This window comes from Myotis daubentonii, chromosome 1 (assembly GCF_963259705.1).
Source record: "Myotis daubentonii chromosome 1, mMyoDau2.1, whole genome shotgun sequence".
In the NCBI taxonomy this organism is placed as follows: Eukaryota; Metazoa; Chordata; class Mammalia; order Chiroptera; family Vespertilionidae; genus Myotis; species Myotis daubentonii.
Window position 1 is genome coordinate 104,496,254 of NC_081840.1, and position 22,331 is coordinate 104,518,584.

At 41.2% G+C, this 22,331-nt stretch overlaps 1 protein-coding gene and 1 pseudogene across 28 annotated transcripts in view; both read right to left on the minus strand.

The window, feature by feature from the left end:
• Positions 1-22,331, minus strand: part of PARD3 (par-3 family cell polarity regulator) — a 780,879-nt gene that overhangs the window by 595,935 nt on the left and 162,613 nt on the right. The window lies entirely within an intron of this gene.
• Positions 13,978-14,125, minus strand: LOC132223083 (U2 spliceosomal RNA; annotated as a pseudogene).

Here is a 22,331-nt window from a genome sequence, read left to right on the forward strand (position 1 = left end):
GAGAATCTTACCCTGGACAGGTATCTTGCCTCTTGTACTCCTGCGGGTACACTGTGCCCCAAGGGCCAGGGTAGGTTTCTCTCCCTTTGAAATTCTATATGGCAGACCCCTTCCTTAATTCTGCCAAAGGGAAGTTTGGGGGAAATAGGAAACTTAGAAATTCAGAAGCAATTACAATGACTTGGGAAAACTATCTTTGAAATCCACAGATGAGTTACTGACTGATTGCCCATTACGGCTGTGCACCCTCATAAGCCTGGAGACCAGGTTTGGGTAAAGGATTGGAAAAAGGAGCACCTTAAGCCAACTTGGAAGGGAACCTATCCAATCATGCTAACCACCCCCACAGCTCTCAAAGTTGAAAGACTGAACACCTGGATCCACCACTCCTGGGTGAAAGCAGCCCACCAGCGGCGGAGTGACGCCCAGCCTGAGAGGAAGGTGACCTCCGACCAGAAACACCCCCTGCAGATTATCCTCAAGAAGATGGTGGACTTGGCTGACTGATGTGTTCCAAGGAATTCAGATAACACCCTGCTGAATTCTTCCTTACACTAATATTTTTCTTATGGCCCCCTAAAAGTAATATGCTCTGATATTTCTGGATAATATTGTCTTTATCTTTCTAATAACTCTTATTTTGTCATTTTATGAGTGTCGCCGGAACCCTAGACTAGTACCAGGAGAACTCTTCTGCCCCTGCTGAGACACAGAAACACTATAAATTAGTACCTCCTCCATAGCAAAGGAATTTATTGCTGTCCCCAACCAAGATGAGACTGATTTTTTTTTACTGTTACTTTTGGCCTCCCCTCTCTATATACAGGTATTACAGGTACCGGAAACCTCTCCACTCATCCTGTAGCCTGGAAGTTACAAGTAAGCAAGGTGAGTGGGGGACCAAAAAGTTTTAAACTCCTCCTCTCCGATAAAGGAAGTTAATCAAGTATTGGTTGTATTCAATGTATGCCAGACAACTGATCTCTATGACTTTATAACAGGCTGTGGAAACCTAGGCTGGCAGCAGGAATACAGCCACAATAATATCTGTTAGGAACCAATACCAAATCTATAATAATAAAAGTGTAATATGCTAATTAAACCGAACATCCTTCCGGATGACCTTGTGGTTGAAGCTGGGGCTGAGAAGAAAGCCCGGGTCCTGGTTGCCAGAGGGAAGCAGGTGCTGGCAGCCGGGGGAATGAAGGCCTACTCTTGCATGAATTTTGGTGCATCAGACCTCTAGTAAGGTAATAATAGGATATCCAGGCTGCCCTGAATTAAATGAGTTCTACTGTTCTGAGTGGAGCTGTGTCACCTGGGCTACCTGGATGTCCACAGGGAGGACAGGGAGATTAGAAAAACTACCAGCCCCCACCACCTGCCTGCCTGGGAGTTGCAATCCTGTGTGTCTCACCATTTTCAATGTCACTGAGACCAGATTTATCACAGGTTTAACTATGGGCATCCAAATTGACGGAAGAGGGAAAGATCCTGGAAGAATAATTCTAGTCACAGCAATCCCCTTCTTCCCAGACACCCCTAAAGTTACTAATCAATCAGGAATAAGACTCTCTGCCCACCGAGGATTAAAAACAAAGCTACAGACCCCCACCCTGCACAAAAAAACCAGATGCACAAATTACTTAATCAGACCTAGCCAGTCCTAGCAGAATCCTGCTGGCTATGCTTTCCTCTACCACCTCACATCTACCCTGTCCCTTATGAAAATACCAATGTTACCATGAATCAGACCATTGACCCAGACCAAACTGAGCGTCTGCCAATCCAGATCCCCAGACCTGCTATAATCTAACTTCTAGCAAACCAGGCACCAACCCCATAGGAATATCAAATTGCAATCTAACACCACCAATAAACCATACAACTTGTGCTCCAAATGAAACTATATGGATCTGCAAGCCAAATGTTTACAAATGCCTGCCCTCTGAAGGAAGTGGTACTTGTTATCTAGCTTGGCCCTTACCGGGCATCACTCTATATGGAGAAGAATTATCACAAAGACCTCCAGGCCCTAGCCCTCATACAAAGCGGGAAATACAGTTGATCCCCTTAATACTTGGGGTCATAGGAAGCCTATCCCTTTCAGGTGCATCCTGGGGTGTACATCAAGCAGCAATACAAAGTTTAGCGTGGGACACTGCACAAGACCTCCTCCAGGTCTCATCAGCTTTAGAGAATCTACAGGACCAAATTAACTCCCTAGCAGAGGTAGTATCATAAAACTGGCAAGGACTGGACCTCCTTGCTGCCAAGGAAAGAGGAATTTGCCAGGCACTGGGGGAGGCATGTTGTTTCTATGCTAATCAATCTGAAGTAGTACAAGACATAATAAAAAAAACCTATAGAACAGAGCTAAGGACTGAATGACTAGCCAGAAGTGAGCAAGCTATTGCTTAAGGACTTCTACTTAGTCATCTCACCACATGGTTACTTCCTTTCTTACCCTTGCCTCAGCATTCCTCTTAGTAATCATCTTTGGGCTATGCTTACTCAACTGTTTGATATATCTCCTCCATATTAGAGACATTCAAGCTCCAAATGGTGCTACAAGCCAGGATGCAGAATTACCATTATAACCCCCTCAGGGAAGACGAAGAAGACTCAAGCTGCTGAACCCAATAACAACGTCCCTCTTCAGCAGGAAATAGGTAGAGAGCAGTAAGTGACCCTATCCCCAACTCCTGAGTCTTCTATAATCCCTAAGGCTATGGCTAGCTTGAGGATCAAGAGGGGGGAATGAAAGGGAAAATAAGACATGGGGGAGGGGGGATGTAGCTATCTGAATCTGTGCCAGTAACTTGCATTCTGACTCACACTCTTGCTAACCAATAATTAACTCCATTCTTATGCCTGTCCTGCCATGCAGAACCTGTTCCTAGAATACTCCCATTTTACAGAGGCCATAAACCATGAACCATATACAATCACCGGAGGGGGTTAGCAGCACTGGCACCAGACAGGCCAAGCCTCTGAGTGTAATCGCACTTCCCCATCCCAAATCACAGGGGGCTGTAAAGCCTGGAAGCCTGATCCATAGTTGGGGGACAAAGAAACTAAGGGTATAAAGGGAAAGCTTCATCCATATTCATCACTCAGGATTTGGAGACTGACTCCCCTGAGTCACGGCAATAGTGCATCTGCAATAAAGGCTACTTTTCTGAATAACATCTGAGACCCCGGCTGATTAATCTCCCATGCCGCCTGGCAGCTTTATCAGCAACACCACCATGACCTGAAATGAATAGCCAGCCCCTCTAACTTCACACCTCTGCACACAAATATTATATTAACTTTTATTTAAACACTATACTTTCTGAAGAAGCATGCATAAAGTTTTTATTTTCTAGAAGTTTAGTGACAGGCTATTCCAATAAGGACAAATACAATCATATTATGCACAGACTTAATTTTTTTTAATGTCAAATTTTTCTCTTCTTACACCTACATGGTACCAAAACTGGAAAAGGATTGGCAATCTAAGTATATTTTCATTTAAAATGCAATCTGATAAGTATCAAACCCACAGAGCTCAGGTTTACATAACATTCTGTGCCAGCTGAAGAAAGAGTTCTCAACACATGAATCTCAATCATTTATTTATTATTTAATTTACACACATTTAGTAAAATTCAGTAAAAGAACCAGGTTCTCCTAAAGGTGGCCATTCCTATACTTGTTTCAATTAGAGAATTTTACTTAACCCCAATCAAGCTCATATTACATCTGACCACATTCTCTGCTGAAAGCAAACAATAGAACTCCTCTAACAAGGCAATATACACACCTATTAGAAATATACTGAAGGAAAGATACATTTATAGAACTTAATTTGGAAAACATTCCAGGAACAAAAATCCAAGATCATCATTTATTCAGAAGAACTTCATTTTTATAATTTATATTTTGTATAAATTGTACATAAATATCAATTTTGAATTTGCAGGCTAATTTTTTAAATTAAAACTCAAAGCCTCCAGATATCATGAATTAAATAAAAGGATATCAAAAGAGAAAAATGGTATGTTTGGAAAGAAATTATGTTTTCTTCTTTGAAATTTCTGAAAATAATTCTACAATATAACTTTTAAGTCAAGCTAGTCATTTCTATCATAACACAAGGATGAGTTAGATATGTGTCACAAGAGAATGTTTTCCTCCTTCTGTGGTTGGGGGAAAAGTCACTTAGAAATAAAATGAGTTTGTATCTGTAAGGAAGATAGATATCAATTTTAATTAGCCCCATCGGACTTCATAAAAACACTGAATAAATTAATAAATTATGGTTGAATGAATTTATTGGATAAACTTCAATCAGGTGTTTAGTTTCCTTTACAAGATTCTTTTTCTAGACCAAAAAAAAAAAAAAATGCATGACAGGACAGACAGTACTGCCTGGGTTGTGATTTTTGTTGCTTTTTCTGTAATTGGTTTTAGAGAGGAAGGAGGGGGGGGGCCATTGGAGAGAGAGAGAAACACCAATTGGTTGCTTCCCATATGCACCCCAACCAGGGATCGAAACTGCAACTCAGGTATGTGCCCTTACCAGGAATTGAACTCATGACCTGCCGGTGCATGGAAAGATGTTCCAACCTACTGAGACCAGGGCTTGTTGTTTTTTAGTGCACAGGGCATATTTTACATTAATATTATTTCTTATATTCTTCCAAAATGACCACTGGGGAAGAGTGTTAATAAGCTTTTTCAGAACCTTTTTGCATTGATTTCCTCTTTTTCCTGACAAATGGTGTAGCTTTCTTCTAGCTCTTCAGCCATTTGTGAGAGTTTAAGAGTTTGCAAGTCACATGTAAAACTTGTGTTTCTGGCCCTTGAAGGTAGAGTAAGAAAAGTGATAAAATAGCAAAAATCTACCCCAATAGTGCTCTACTAAGACACACAAAAGCATAAAGGAATATAAACTGAGCTTTAATAGCCCAAAAGTGAAAATTGATACTTTCACGCGCTGTGTCGATAACACCTACATATGAGGCATGGAACACCACCGAAGGCTGCTCCCACGTGTGAAGACATAGCATTTTACCACGTCTGACAACATATCCAGGTTCATGACTACTGATGCACATCAGAGATGCATTATTTAGTAGGGGTGCTACTAAACCAAAAATTTTCTATGCATCTTTTAATAGGCTATCAAACTTTTTCCCCTAACTAATCATGTTCAGTCTTAAATAATGTAAAATCTTCAACTTTTATCAAAAGCAAGGCATTTGAATTTAAAACCTCTGGAACAAGAGTGTTTTACCATCTTAACAAAGCAAGTGGTTAAAAGAAGGGGGTGGGAAGGTGGGAAGAGATCAACCAAAGGACTTGTATGCATATATGCATAACTCATGGACACAGACAATAGTGTGGTGAAGACCTGGGGTGGGGGTGGGGGCTAGAAGGGATCAATGCGGGGGGGGGGGGGGGGGGGGGCGCGCACGACATAGGTAGGACTGTCAATAATATAGATTTTTAAAAAGGAAAACTAAGAGACTACACTTTCCACAGTTAACCAAAAGTGGCTAGAAAAACTTTAACTGGGCACATCTCATCAAAGGTAATAATCCAATCCATTCTTTGACCTCCAAATCCTCCTCCAAATAGGCCTGCTGGACAATCTCAGCCCGAACTGATGTGCCCTTCTTACCCTTCTTACCCTGCTGGCCACATGCTGTCTGGCCCACAGAACTCGCACAAAATCATGTACCCACTGCTATCATCTGCACAATATTTTCGTCAGTATATTCTGTCATCTCCCATGGCAAACATACATTCTCACGGAAAAACTGTAATGTTTATGTGATGTGTCTCCCACTATAATGTTTATGCCCCTCTGTTTTAGGCAGGAAAATGTGCATAAAGAGCTAGAAGGCCCCCTCTATTAGGAAGCTAGCAGTTGGAATAAAAGCCACAGCTTTTACATAAAAAGCATTATATTTTGACTCCTGTCACATAACTGTGAGAAAAGAAGAACTTTCTGAAAAGAAACTGGATAGAAACCACAAAGGAAAGTACCTGTGGTGACTAAGGGCAGAATGGGGGCAGACAGGTTTATTTCTGCTTAAAGCCATAAGACTGGATTAAATGGACCCAGTTCATATACTCAAAGCAGAAAGAAAGTGAGCCCTGTCACTCCAAAGTCAGGTGAGCCCTCTGAGATATCACAGGTGTGCCCATAGGCCAACACAGTCAGCAAGACCCACCCTATGATGACCAGAGCAGCCTGAGAAGAGGGCAGGTCTTCATTATATTTGCTCCTTTAGACCCTCTGCAGGCAGAAGACAAAAGGCTGGAAGTCTGACACCCCACCCTGTGCAGGACCCTCTAGAAAGCTGGTACCCAAAGAGACCTCCCTTCCTCTCAGGGCCAAGGCTGCTCACCTGACTCTGGTGTCAAAACAAGTGCAACCTCCAGGCCCACATTCCGCCACTGCACATCAACACTCCTGCCAGGCTGGGATAAGTCTCCCTTGTGGCATTAACCCATTGCCACCTCAGCAGAGGCCCAGGGCACCTTCTGGGGACATCAGCTTTTCAGGGCTCAAACCAGGGGCATGGGTAACCAGCTTTCAGCAAACACATGACAACAGCTCTAATCTCTTGGCTGCAAAGATGTATGAGAGCCATGAAGGGTTATACTGCACAGAGTCAACAGTCCTTGGCTGTGCTCAGCCACTGAGACTCTGAAGAGACCTCACTGAGTATTTCTGAATTTGGGAAGTGATTCATGTGCATGTGATATTTTACAGTTCTCATAGAGGCTCCTAGTAACTCGTAAGGGTAGGTCAGTCAGGAATTACAGTTCTCACATAACAAGATTAGGCAAAGGAAGAGCAGAAAGAAGCTTAAAGAACACATTTACCGGCACACTTGGTGTAAGCCTTGGTTACCAATGAAACTCAGGTCAGGGAGAGTGCCATTCCGGTGCAGACCCATAAAGGTGTTTGCGCTCATGGTGGTGCTCTAAAGAAAGCTGACATTAGAGATATCTAAGCTTAGTTATCTCTCATTAATGAGACCCGAATGGGAGTGGAGGGTGCAGGGGCTTAATGGAATTGAGGAGATCCAAGGAAAGATTAAGTCAACTTTACCAGAACCCTATCATAATTTGGGGATAAGTTCTTAAGCCTAAATCAGGACAGGTGGCCAAGACCTTGCTTATTCAATATTTTTTTTTTAAAATAGCTTAAAACTGCCCACTAATGGAATAGGTCGCTCTTGGTTTGGTTGCCTAAAACATGAAGCCACTGACCTATGTTGAAGGACCATAACAAACCATTCCCCTATTCAAATAAAATTAGAAAATACGTATCACAGATTTTTTAAAAAGGAAAAAAAATAACCAGAAAGATGTGTAAACATTGGAATTACATTCAGCAAGATGCTGACACTGGGCAGCCAGAAGGAGTAGGGTCTGAGGGAAGAGCAGACTCAAATCTCCACTGAAAGCTCCTTCTCAGAAGTGTTCATTGAGTGGGATGGCAGGTGCACTGGCAACCCTTTTGAAATCTCTCTCTCCTCCTCTCTGTGCATGGAAAGTACCTGTCTGTCTATCCATATTTCTCTAACTCTCAACCTCTCCATGACAATAATGCATGTCCTTTTTAATTTTCTTTCTTTCTAGGGAGGACAGGGGAAGGAAACAGAAACAGAGAGAAAAATATACTTAGACATTATTTTGTGATTAACTTAGAACTCTGTATTTGCCAGTACAGACTCTTTGAAACAACTCACCAAGTGTGCATTATATATGTTATTACTAAAATATAAAATCAAAAAGAAAATTCTGATTGGTTTGAGGGCTCTAACTCATATTTGCATACAAGTATCTGAAAATTAGCCAAGGCAATGACAAAACACATGAGAAGAACACAATTCAGATTCTCCCATCTAGCATTCTTGTGTGTACTGCAATTATAGGGCAAGCTTTCAAAAACAATTCCTTCTTTCTCACCACATCCAAATGTGACTGAAAGTGCACATTCAAAGAGAGACGTCATAACCAATGTGATCTACATGTGAGCCAACTTATGACGCCTAAGCAATCATGTCCAAGACTGTCTGGGCTCAGAGAATGACAGGTTGCCTTCTCTCGGCCATATTTTTATAAAACTGCACTTTTTGAATCCAAACACCCTTTTGAATTATTTTGACCTGAGATACCCATGTATTATGCATTGAATTGTGTTTCCAAACACACACACACATAAAAATGTTGAAGCCCCAGTTACTCAGAGCATGACCTTATTTGGATCTAGGAACTTTACAGAGGTAATTACTTAAAATGAGGTCATTAGTGTGGGCCATAATCCACTATGACTGGGATCCTTATAAAAAGGGCAGTTCACACAATGTTTGCGTACAGTAATGATGTGATGGGACCATACATCTGTGTGGATTAAATTCAAATGCATATTCTGATGCATCTTTGCTACATACAGGACGTACAAGTAGTCCAAGCAGCAGGGACTGGGGCTTCTTTCCATGTTAAGTAAAACTTGTCATATGTTAATTCATTCAACATTTACTGAATACAATGCTGTAACTTATGTCAGGGATTGGCAAACTTTTCTTGTAAAAAGCCAGAAAGTAGGTATTTGAGACTCTGCAGGCCATGTAGCCATTGTCACCATTACTCAGCAATGGCCACTGCTGTGGTTGTGAAAAGCAGCAGCAGACAGTACATGAAGGACTGGGTGGGCTGTGCCAATAATAGGGCCAGATAAGACATAAGGGTCATAGTCCACTAACCTGATTTAGACGATGTAGGTATTTGGAGCCCTGCCCTAAAGAGGCTCACTAGGGCCTGTGAGACAGAGTGTGAAGGTGAGAATGAGGGGCCACACCAGCATCCTAAATATATAATCTTGGCAAAAAAGACAGTGAAAAATTGGAGGATGACAACAACAACAAAAATAGAACAAAACACAGACACATACACACACACACACACACACATTTTTTTAAAAAAAAGGAAAGAGAAAAATAAAGAGCCAGAAAGAAAAATCCATCACTGGTGGTAGGGTTCACAAGCCAACATTCAATATCACAGTTGACACTAATATTATCCTATCTAATAAAGAGGTAATATGCAAATTGACCATCACTCCAACACACAAGATGCCATCCCCATGTGGACACAAGATGGCCACCAAAAGATGGCCAGCAGGGGAGGGCAGTTGTGGGCGATCAGACCAGCAGGGGAGGGCAGTTGGGGGTGACCAGGCCTGCAGGGGAGGACAGTTAGGGGCAACCAGGCCAGCAGGGGAGGGTAGTTAGGGGTAATCGGGCCGGCAGGGGAGCGGTTAGGCGTCAATCAGGCTGGCAGGCAGAGGCGGTAGGGACAATCAGGCAGGCAGGCAGGCAGGCAGGCAGGCAGGCAAGTGGTTGGGAGCCAGCAGTCCTGGATTGTGAGAGGGATGTCTGACAGCACCGTGCCAGTTTAACTATATGTTTCAAATACAATTTTTAAAAATCCCTGTGAAAAGCCAAATAACCTACAAATGGGTAAAATAATAGGTCTTTAAACCTTGCCCCAAAATGGGGAGAGAAGGTGTTAAATCCCCACTTCAGCACAGGCTCTATGAGCCATCTAATATTGCAAAGTTATAAGGTGAGAGTAATGGACAGATTGGTGCAGTCATGAAAAGTCCCTGGGCAGAAACATGTGGTCCTTGCACCCATACACTGTGCACATCAATTTTAACAAGTCTGAGTGTGATTTACTGCCCCTGATTCTCGCATTAAAGATTTTCAATATCTTTTAGCAGTTTGATAAAAGCTGTTAAAATTAAATTCCAAACACAAGGCACTCATCCACACCTTAGGAGGCAAAGGTTATACTAAGGTGGTCTCTCTTTATAGTCTTACCAAAAAGCAGAGGAAGTCTTTCAGACTACTTATACAAAAGTACTAATCCAAAATCACAAAAGGGGATTTTCCTCCCTTATTTCTTTCTCTTTCTCTCTCTCTCTCTCTCTTTCTCTTTCTCTCTCTCTCTCTCTCTCTCTCTCTCTCTCTCTCTCTCTCTCTCTCTCAAGTTCAATCAGTATAGATATGGCAGTATGTTTGTTCTGCTGCTTAGAACATCCACTTACTGCAACCCCAGAAATAAAACCACCCCCAATCTGCTAAAGGAAAGCCCTCAGTGGGCCCAAATGCCCATATATTATATCTATGCACAAAGATTGATCAAAATTAATATTGCACTGCATTACTGGGAACCCATAAAGAGACCACCCAGTAGCTCAAATACTTGAGATAAAATACCTCATCTGGTTGTCATACCTGTTTAGTTACTTGTTTAAAACAACAAGCACCAAAATATTCAAGACCCTCAGCTTTCATTCAGAGATTTTAAGATTATTTCTTTAAATAATTTGTCATTTTCCTGAGGTCAATAGTCCATAGTGCTTATTTATTCACTAAGAAAATACTATAAAGGATGTTTACATACTGAGTATATGTAGTATGTAGATATTTAGTTAAATATATAATGCATAAGATATATGAAGGCACATACAGCTGTCCCCACTGTGGTCAACTGAACTTGGTCAGTATTCCCCACATAAATGAGCAGCTCTTATATACTAGTAAGTTACCTAAACACACACACCATCAAACTAGAAAAGTGTGGGGAGGGAAGAGGTGGGACAGATCTAAAATGACAGCCACAGCAATGATAACTCAAGATTTTAGAAAATATTTCCATTCCCTCTGGGCCTTGAGCTTACTCAGCACAGAGCTGGTCCCCAATCAACAAAACTGGAAAAACAAACCCATTCCTAGGTCTTGTTTGCCTTTATGAATGTTTAAACCATGGTCACATCACCATGCCCGAGACTGGCCCAGGCCCCACCGCAGGAAGCAGCTCATCCAGTTGTCCTGGTTCCTCCTCTTCAAATGGATGACCAGCCATGGCCACCGGCCCACCTGGACATCTCCATCCACATGCAACCTCTCTCTTTAAGGACACACACACACACACACACACACACACGGGAATTTCTGTGAACCAAACAAGACCTCTTTATTTTCCAAAATTATAAGTCTACAAGTTATCATAACTGGCTGATGTAAGTAACCAGTGAGGCAAAATGTCCATGTGACCAACTTCCCCTGCTACCGTCCAACAATCAATCCAACATGCTTTCTGCTAAATTTCGTACAAAAACATACTCATTTATGGCCTGCAAATATAGATGTCAAGGCAAGTATATTGACCAGGGTAAGGTGAGAGACAAGGCACAAGTACAGAGAGAACATTCTCCAGGCCAATAGTCAGCCTCACCCCTGGATGGGATGGATGGTGGTTATAGGGGGTCTGGGAGCCTCATTCTCTATTTGTGTGGTGCCAGTGAAGGACCTGACCCTACCTTCCCCCAGCTGTCTGCTCAGGTAACTGACACCTGTAGCATTAGAGGAACTGCCAAAACACAGAACAAATCCTACTGCTCTAACTTCACATAACACAGGACTGGCAATTGTGCCTGGAATAATCGGGCACTTATATGTATTTAAACATAAATATAAGAGACTTAAAAAGTCACAGTGCTATTAGCTAAAAAAAGAAAACAAACTGTTCTGTTAAGACCACAGCCATCTGGCTCTTTGCTGATTTTACCTATTCTACTTCCTAAGTCTCCCTCCTCCTGTCCGTAACATGCTCAGGCCCAGAATCTAACTCCATAATCTGTGCCAAACAAACCACCACCGCCATCACGTGATATCAGTTAGGAGCCTGAGGGGCTGCTGTGCATGAGGCTTACTTAGCATAAAGGAATTAACTTTTAAAGGTTGGCACAAAACATACAGAAACAAAAGTAAACAAGGGAGTTATGAGTAGTTTGATATAGATAATCATAGATAATGCTGCCAACCCCAGCTTCTATGGCATTTATTCCAGGTAGAAAAACTCAGAATTGCTGTGCCTAATTTAGAGAGAAATTAAAAAGGGATTAGGTAAAGGTGTACATTTTGAAAATGAAAATCTTATCCAGTTAAAAGCTAATTATACTGATTACACACAAATATAAATTGTTTGTAGCATACAGTTGTAGAAAAAGAACCTAGCAAACTATAATATCAAAACACTTATAGCATTTACATTGGTTCAAATATGAGTCAATTATAATTTTGATCGTGGCTTTTCTAATACACTGTTTGAGCATCTTTTTTCTTCCTATTAAATCTAAATGCTACCTAGAGCCTGTGGACAAAGGCAACTCAGGAAAGAACCCAGGAAGCGGTGGAGTTCTGGCAGAGGAGCCTGGATTGTCAACCAAATAACCAGGCAGAACTTTCATCCCTAGAAGTTCTCCTGAGTCAGAAGCTACTGTTTTGAAATTTTGGTTATTATTAAAAGGTTATTATTGCCTGTGTTGACCGCACCCCCCACCACCACCAGTTCCACACTCAATGCATTTGCCTGTGTAGCTCCAGCTCGAGTTCTGTACCTGCCCCTTTCTAATTAAAAAGGTAGTAGTTAACATCTGGGCAATCGAAAACTACAAAATGATAGGTGAATAATATTAGTAGACGAGAAAAACTCTCCCAAAAGGAAGCAGAACAGGAAAAGCAAGGATAATATGAAGTGCAGTGGGAAAAACTGTGGGAATATGTCCAAAGCATGTTGTTTTGGAACAAACAAACAAAATAGGGGAGTTATAAGAAACTATCCCCTAAATACTAAGGAGCTATTAACAGATGAAGCCAATCTATATTTGCTGATGCAGAAATATATCCAAGGTGCACTGGCAGAACAGTATGTATAGTAAGAAATCTTTATGTGGGGGAGTGAGAGGGGGTGTTTAAAAAGCTCATATATGTACAGAGGTTTCTGGAGGGATGTCCACTCCTAAAAAAAAGATGATTGTGTTTTCCCTCCATGGGAGGGAAGGGGAATGGTATTCAGGGCATTTCTTTCTTTTATTTTATACTTTACAGACTTTCTTTTTCCATGAGCATGAACTAGATTTATAATTTTTTTAAAAATAAACATAAAAAACTGAGGCTGTAATGGAACAGAAAACTTTCAGAGCAGGGCAGGTGCAAGGCTTTCAAGAATTGTTCTTTTTAATAAGAAGGAAAGAAACAAAACATGGCTAAAAGTCCCCACACTCACAGTGAGTAAGTACACTCCAAATGCAACATGGAGAAGCTTTGTTTTTCCGGATACCATTACATATTGAATGAAAGCTACAAAATATCTATAATAATAAAAGCATAATATGCTAATTAGACCGGACATCCTTCAGAGCGACCTGCTGGACAAAGCCGGGGCTGCCAGGGAAGCCCGGGTCCCGGGTGCCAGAGGGAAGCCAGTGCCGACAGCCGGGAAAAGGAAGGCCTACTCTTACACGAATTTCATGCATTGGGCCTCTAGTAATTTCCATAATTGGAAGCCTTTCCATTTGTTAGGTGATTTCTAGTTAAGATGGAAGCTGTAGTGCTGGTAACAAAAGGCATCAAAAGGCAAAGAGGTGACATCCTGAATATGAATGACGAGAGGGCCAGCTGGCTGGCATTAATGAAGGCAACATACACAACACTGTTTAATGCCCAGCACCAGCTTGAAGAATGAGGTCCTCCATGAGATTCCCCCAAAAGTTCCAGATCTTTGACAATGTCCCGATGTAAAACACTGCACCAAATAGGAGAACTGTGGCCTGCAGGAGTGACATGACTTGCTCAAGCTTAAGTGTCATGCACTAAATAAGGCTTTCCCCCTGGTTGCTTGTATGGACCACATTGCCTATACTCATCATGTATGCATGGAAATGCTAAAGACATGGTATTTCAGCTGCAGTACCAGAAAGGATTAGTAAGTCAATTTTTGCTAAGGTCAGCTCTGGGCTACCTTTGTGAGTGAGAGGCACTGGGCATGATGGTTGGGGCTTGGGCACTGGGGCCAGACAATGAGCATGAGTCCTGATTCTTTCTTTTCCCAACATAGAAAAGTTAGTTAATCCTTTCTGTCTGTCCCTAGTGACCTCAGGGGTAAACTGAGGCTAACAGTGATAAGGATTCCCAACTTGACAGAGGTATTAAACTGATAAGAACAGATACTACACTTGATCTTAGCCAATAGTCCGAGAAGCGATTGACAGAGTTATTAAAAGGACTAAGATAATAAAGCACTTAGTACAGTAGCTGGTATAGAGCTATGTCACCTACTACATAGCTCTGTCACCTAGTAGCTCTATGGTATAGAGCTACTGTAGCTATGTCACCAGCTACAGTAGCTGGTATAGAGCTATGTCAAAATTATGTCACCTATTATCCTAAACACATCCATCAAGTCTGCTACACTGTTCATTTCTTGAGGTCAGCAACCAACGTGTAGAAAATACTCAATATATTTGTTTTAATTATTATATTTTCTATTAATTCAATTGGAAAGGATGATGTGGAAAGGGAAACAGATGTGTGACACCTGCTGGAATTTAGAAGATACTGTGCTGGACTTTTCTAAATATAATCTAACAATCTCCACATGAGCTGTGTGAGTAGACATTACACAGATCAATGGACCAAGTTTGGGCAGGTTCTTCCTCCCAATAACTCATTTTATTTTTATGACTCATAAATATTCAAGCGATAAAAAAGAACTCACTATCAGAGGCCTGCCACAGATTTTGGAAGTTCCACAATGAAGCATCTATTAACATTTAGCTCAATCCCATCCACAAGTGTTAAATTACAAGCGATTGTGTGTACAGGCCTTGTGGTGGAGACCAGTCACAGGGACAGAGAATTTCCTAATTGTGTGTTTGAATTCACTACAATGCTTTGTCACTAGGGTTTCTGCCCTTTAGAAATAATGTGCTTTGTTCTCACAAGTGCACCTGCCAACTGGAAAGAAAGCCAAGCAGACCTTTGCTGCAGAGTTGTGCTGCCCTCTAGTGGACTCTGCCAACACAGTATTTCTAAAGAAGCACAGAACAATTGGGGAGGAAAAAAGCATGTGAAATAAGCAAGAGAGAGAAGGCCAGAAACAAATTAATGTAAGGAAAAGAAACAGAAAAAGTTAACCTAAGAAAATATAAAATGATTCTCTCCTAAAAAATGCAACTGTATTTTATGGGCATCAAATATTCAAGTTCACAGGCATGAAATACTCAAATCCCATAAATGTAGACATGTCTACACATATCTAAAACTTTTACCTACTGAAAAACTTTGGCAAAATTTATCTGTATCGATATGTGTACAATATAACACACACACACACACACACACACACACACACACACACACATTTATTGCACCCCACCATTCTTATACTGAAAAAAACAGTGGCAATTCAAAGTCCACAGAATACAATGGCTGTATTAATCTGGTAGACAAAGAAAACAAAAAAATAATTTGAACATTGTGGGGAGGAGGAAAGATGGAGAGTAAACATAACTAGGCTATATGATTCTTCATTTAAAATGCAGTCATTTACCAGAATTCAGAACTGATTAAGAAATATTTGACTGAAATTTAAGAACAATTAAAACTCAACAAGAAGTCATGAAGCTACATTAAGGACTTGTCATACTTTCCTTTTTCTACATATTAAAATTATACCAATAATTAAGATAAAATATGAATAAAATTTCAATAAATACATATCTATCAACATTTGAATCTACAAACAAAATGAACAAGCAGAACAGACTCATAGATACAGAGAACTTTTTGTTGCTTGCCAGGTGGGAAAGGGGTTGCGGGGAGGGAGGAGTGAAGGGTTTAAGAAATACACATTAGTTGTTACACAATAGTCATCATGGGGATGAAAATACTACATAGGGAATATAATAAATAATATTCTAATAACTAGGCGTGGTGCTGGATGGGTGCAGGATTTATTGTAATGACCATGTATTAAGTTATGTAATGTCTGGTCACTGGAGTATACAAAAAAAATAAAATAAAATTTTACCAAAAATTAGATTTGCTCCCTAAATTCATAAGTAGTAAAATTTCATTTATAAAACTCAAATCAATTTTTGGGCAGGGATCAAAATAGGGAAATCAAGCCATGTTTTAGGATTATTCCCCATATTGATAAGTGGCTAACTATAAAATGTTCAGTACATCTACATAGTAGGAGACAGTTATGTCATCTGAGATACCTTACAAATGCTATTATGACACCTTTAATAATTTTAATGACAACATTCTAAAATAAAATATAACTATTTTCACATCACAGACCTATTTCCTCTGGAAAGCACCACAGCCACAGTCTTGCCCTAGGTTCCTGCAATTATGCTCAATCACAACCTGGCAGTGACCTCTGCTGGATATTCTGTGAATAACACCCTAAAAATACAAAAGTATTGACTTTCATTTCTGAGTATTTTGAAATAAAAATACCACAGAACAGCTCAATTATTTAGTCTTATAACAGCCCCCTCAACCTGGTTTTACAAAACAGTTGAAAGAAAAGCTTAGGCTTTCAGTGGGTTGGCTTTCTTTGATTTGGAAATCAGTTATAAACTGATTTATACCCTTTGTAATACTTTAAGCAATAAAAATAAATAAATAAATAAATAAATAAATAAATAAATAAATAAACTGATTTATAACAATCCACAAACATCTTTTTCTTTGTATTCATGATTCAGAATTCTCCCTCCAGGGAAAATAAAATAAATTATTTCATAATTCTTAGAAGAGAAATATGAAATATTAAATATTATTATATTAAGTTATTTTAAAGAATATTTCTTGCCGAAACCGGTTTGGCTCAGTGGATAGAGCATCAGCCTGCGGACTGAAAGGTCCCAGGTTCGATTCCGGTCAAGGGCATGTACCTTGGTTGTGGGCACATCCCCAGCGGGAAGTGTGCAGGAGGCGGCTGATCGATGTTTCTAACTCTCTATCTCTCTCCCTTCCTCTCTGTAAAAAATTAATAAAATATATTTTTTAAAAAAAAGAATATTTCTTACTAGGCTTAAAGTCCTCATGCCTTTTAGCATATTTAAAATGTTCTCTGGTTTCAGCCGAAACCGGTTTGGCTCAGTGGATAGAGCGTCGGCCTGTGGACTGAAAGATCCCAGGTTCGATTCTGGTCAAGGGCATGTACCTGGGTTGCGGGCACATCCCCAGTGGGAGATGTGCAGGAGGCAGCTGATCGATGTTTCTCTCCCATTGATGTTTCTAACTCTCTGTCTTTCTCTCCCTTCCTCTGTAAAAAATCAATAAAATATATTTTTAAAAAAATGTTCTCTGGTTTCAAATTCATTCTAGTTATGAAACAAGATATAATTAGGCATAAAATGGTTAAATAAAGTTGATACAAAACCTCTGAAGAAATGTGCACAGGAAAATAAAGTATATATTATGACCACCACTCCTTTTAATACTCATAGGAACATGCTTTTCAACCAGTGATGTCAACTATTTCATCTCATGGCACACACAAACTAATTACTAAAATGCTAAAGCACACTAAAAAATATATTTTATGACAGTCTTACCAAAAAATAGGTATAATTTTGATTCATTCACACTAGACGGCTATTGTGTTGGCTGTTGTCATTTTTTTATTTGACCATCTAAGGGAAAAGAGGTCAGTGCCCCTGACTAGCCAGATACTGCATGTTTTAAAAATTCTTTCAGCACACTGGTTGGAAATGGCTGTTTTAAATAAACAAGACTGAAGCAGCCCATCTGTGTGGGGGAGGGTGCAGAGTGAGATCAGATCTAGGCTTCTCCACTCAGCAGGAGCCTCTGTTTCCTCAACTGTAAAGCAGAGGAAACAACAGTGACAGATCAAGTTGTTATGAGAATCCACATATATACCTCGCCAAGCACGTATCTCAAACTTGACAAACACTAGACTTTATATGAGAACATCCATATGGAGAGACGACAAACGACAGACAACAGACGTCCCTCCACTCACCGCCACAAAACATTCCAAGGTTCTATGTTGAGGGCCGAAGTCAATCCTAACCTCTTGGACTAGCATTCTTTGCCTTCCTCTTGTCCAATTTAAGAAAGAACAAGGTGAGTTGCAGCAATTAGCATAGATACTGCTCAAGACAGTGAGGGACCCAGAAGTATCCCTGCCCCATCCTGGCCCAGGAAGTTTCATAATTCTAGGTGCCCTCAAAAATCCTCCACTAAAAGGCATTTGTAGTGAGGATAACTTGAGAACATCAATCCAGATTTTAAATGTACACTCCCCTTGATCCAGCAATTCCATGGCCAGTTATATATTCTGCAAAATATATTCAAACAAGTTCAATACAGTGTTGTTTTTTACGGAGAAAAAAGAGGATGAAGACAGAAACCGTGACATTGAATAAATACGGAATACTCTGTGATCATTGAAAAGAACAGAATGTGCTCATCAAGAAAGAGACCCAAATTACGTATTAAATTTAGTTTACCTGCAGAAGCCTTTCTGTAAACTTAAATTTTCTATAGCAATGCACCATGAAAAATGTTATTCATGATTAGTTGTGGGGATTGAAATGGAAATGGAAATGGTAGGGCACTTCTATCTTCTTCCTTACCTTCTCCGGTAATGTATGACTTCGTCATCATGAGCACACTGTATTTTATAATTACACAAAGTCCAAAACTGAATTCTTACCTGTGTTAAAAATATCTGAAGCCAATGAGGAAACAACAGAAGCCGAAGCTGCCATGCAATGAAATCAGCCAAGCTGTACTCAGGCCCGCCAGAGCTCAGAGAGGCTGTGTGGTAGTAAGGTTTGGGCCAGTCTTTGCCTCTTCAGCAGAAGGCATAGTCCTCCCTGGGCTAACTTCTGAACAGGAGGAATCTAAGAGTACTTGAGTTCTATATTCTAGTCCAATCTTTCACTTAACAGTGGCAGGTTAAGTAATGATAACATGCACTACATAAGAGTCTCAGGGCCTCTAGATTCTCCTTAGAAGATCGTGTCCTGGAGAAAGTGGGCATGCACAGGAAACAGAGAACAGCAGGGCCATTCAGAAAACATACTGCCCTCCCCCTTCCTCCCGCACCCCTGGCTCCAAGGGCCTTGGGCCTTGTATGCCCATGGGTGGGTGGCCATGAAAAGTGCTGGGCAAACTTGGATGCAATTCCTCACCTCTGTGTCTGCCACCTTGTCTATAAAACAGAACAATGAAACACTGCTGGTAGGCAGGTGCCTCCTGGGAACGGCTCAGCAGGTGATCACTGACTGAACCTTAATCCTGCTCTGTGTAACATTAAGAGTATGTTTATGGTGTGTTGAGAGGAGGGGAAAGGAGGGCAAGATGTGCTGGTCATGTGCTCAAAAGAAACAGAGAAGTACTGAGGTCCCACTTACAGCTGGGCAGACACCTACAGGAGCAAGTGTCCTTGGCTGGCAAGCATATAGAAGCCCTTTCCCACACAGCTGTGAAAAAGATTGAATGGCACTGCATAAGTTCCATACAAATACCAATCGTTTCTTGAGAGACCCCTGTGCCTAGGCCCCAGCACCCACCCAATGGTCCCAGCCTTTCCTGCCTCCTCCAACCCTGGCACTGAGAATTGTCTCTCACTGCCTCTGTATCATCCACCTGTCTCTCCACCCATCTTTCCAGCTACCCTGTAAATACGTTCAGCTATCACCAAACTTCCCAAAATTATTCTTTTGCTTTCAACTCCCTCCCCCAAAACCAACCTGGGCTGGATCCTCTTCCCTCTTCAGCCACAACCCTACTCAGCCATATCCCACTCTGCAATTTTGAATTCCTCACCTGCCCTTCCCTCTGCAGACATGTTGCCATGGCTTGTTCTCCCCTTGTCCACTCCCAGCAGAGGATCCAGCTCTCCACAGGACCTCCATCCTCAAGAACACCTCAGCGGGTGCCCACCCACAGGGGCTGGCCTTGAATGCTAGAGGCCCTCTTACCTTCATACCCCCTACACTCTCCCTAGACAATTGCTTCTGTTCCTTGGTCACACCCAAGGTAATTTCTCCAGCCCAGATTTCTCCTCTGAGCCCCAAATCTAATGACCTGCTCAATATAGAAATTTGAGGGCCACACGGCATATCCACTCACAGAGTGTCCAAATCTCCCCTTGTGATCACCCCCAAAGGTTCAATCTCATCCCCTTCTCTGTTGCACCAGCCAGAAACCTTGAGGCCAAAAAGGCCGACACCCTTCTCTCCTATGCCCTGGAGGAGTCATTCACCAAGACCTGTCAATTCCCCTCCTGAATGGCATCACTCTCAAATCCATCCTCTTCCCTCTCCTCTTCTCTCTCTAGATCCAGGAACCTCTTAATTGGCTTAATGACCTGCAATGGAGTTGCATTTTAAAACACACATCTGGTCACTCACTTATAAACCCCTCAATGGCTGCCGAAACAGGTTTGGCTCAGTGGATAGAGCGTCGGCCGGTGGACTGAAGGGTCCCAGGTTCGATTCCGGTCAAGGGCATGTACCTGGGTTGCGGGCACATCCCCAGTAGGAGATGTGCAGGAGGCAGCTGATCGATGTTTCTCTCTCATTGATGTTTCTAACTCTCTATCTCTCTCCCTTCCTCTCTGTAAAAAATCAATAAAATATATTTTTTTTAAAAAACCCTCAATGGCTTCCTGCGATCTTATAATTGATCCAGAAACCTTAATATGCCTAGAAGGGCCTGAAATGTGTTACCAGCAGAGAAAACAGAATCAGCCTATCTAAAACAACATTCCACACCTCTGGCCACTATGTCCCTACCCTGTTTACTCAAGTCATCACACTTAGCACCTCCTGATGTGCTGTTGTCTATTGCATTAATGCTCATTGTCCACCTTCATAATATAAATATCACAAGCACAGAAACTTGGCTTTTCACTGTGCTGAGCAAAGCAGGTGCTGAGTGGATGGACTATCTCAGCCACAATCACTACCTCACCTGGCGTCTCCAACTCTGCTGCCCTTCCCAGCCCCAACAGGACAGAACCTACCCTCTATCCTCCCTTGGACACCTCCTGCTTCCAGGGTTCCCTTCCCTTGTCCTTCACCTGGCAACTACTTTCCAATACTTTGGTTTAAAAATAGCCAACTTGAGGACAGCTTTGCTGACGAGCCAGGATGAAGTTTAGTGTGCGTTTACCTGTCCTAACTATACAGCTTCAGCTACATATAAGCAACACTCGGTTAGCGATGGTCACGTGTGAGCTCCATTATGCCAGGGGTTATGTGTCCTCCATACTGACTGGGGTTTATCTGGTGTCCCTTCCCCCGACCCCCTCCCCCACCATACACACACACACACACACACACACACACACACACACACACACACACAGCTCATATACAGGAAGAGTTCAGGGCAATTAGGCAAGAAAAAGAAATAAAAGACATCCAAATTAGGAAGGAAAAAGTAAAATTATCTCTGTGTACAGATGACATTGAAAGGAATTTGAGACAAGGATAGGCAGGTTTAGGGAATAAAGAGGGTCCATGGGAGAGCAATGCATATATGAAGGGCAGAAATACCTCCAAGCTACCAAAATGCTTATCATACTCTCACAGAGGATAGGGAAAAGTCACTGGATATAGGAAAGGGAAACATATTTTCACAGAGGATAGAGGAATGTTGCAAGAAGGAGAGAGAAGGAGAGGAGCACCATGTGGGTTTTGGACTTTGAAGCTGATGTCCTGCAAAAGAGTGACCAATTAGGAAAGCACAGGGTCATAAAATGGGGAAGAGGTCTAATTAGAAGGAAGCATAGATTGACAAAGAACTTCCAGCTTTTAAAACCTTAGAAAAAGGGGCTTAGTTGGTTACCCCCTTGGGAACCTCTCCCTATGTGGGAGTTTGTATTTGCTTCCAATAAATTTCCACACTTTTAGTAACAAGTCGTGAGTTTATTCTTCAAAGTTCGTGAGGACAAGGACCAATGGAAAAATCTGCACCCTGAACCCCACGTTTCAACATGATACTATATATACTATATATAGAAAACTTTAAAGACTTCACACAAAAAACAGTACAAATAAGCAATTCAGTAAAGTTGCAGGATACAAAATCAACACACAAAAATTAGTTTTATTTCTATACATTAACAAGCTATCTGAAAAAGAAATAATCCAATTTATAATAGCATCAAAAACTTTTAACCAAGGAGGTGAAAGATCTGTACACTGAAAACTTTAAGACAATGATTTTTTTAAAAACTGAAGACACTAATAAATTGGAAGAATGAATACAATTAAAATGTCCATACCACCCAAAGCTGTCTATAGATTCAATGCAATTCCTATCAAAATTCCAATGGCATCTTCCACAGAAATAGAATAAACAATCCTAAAATTCGTGTGGACCCACCAAGATCCTGGATAGCCAAAGCAATCT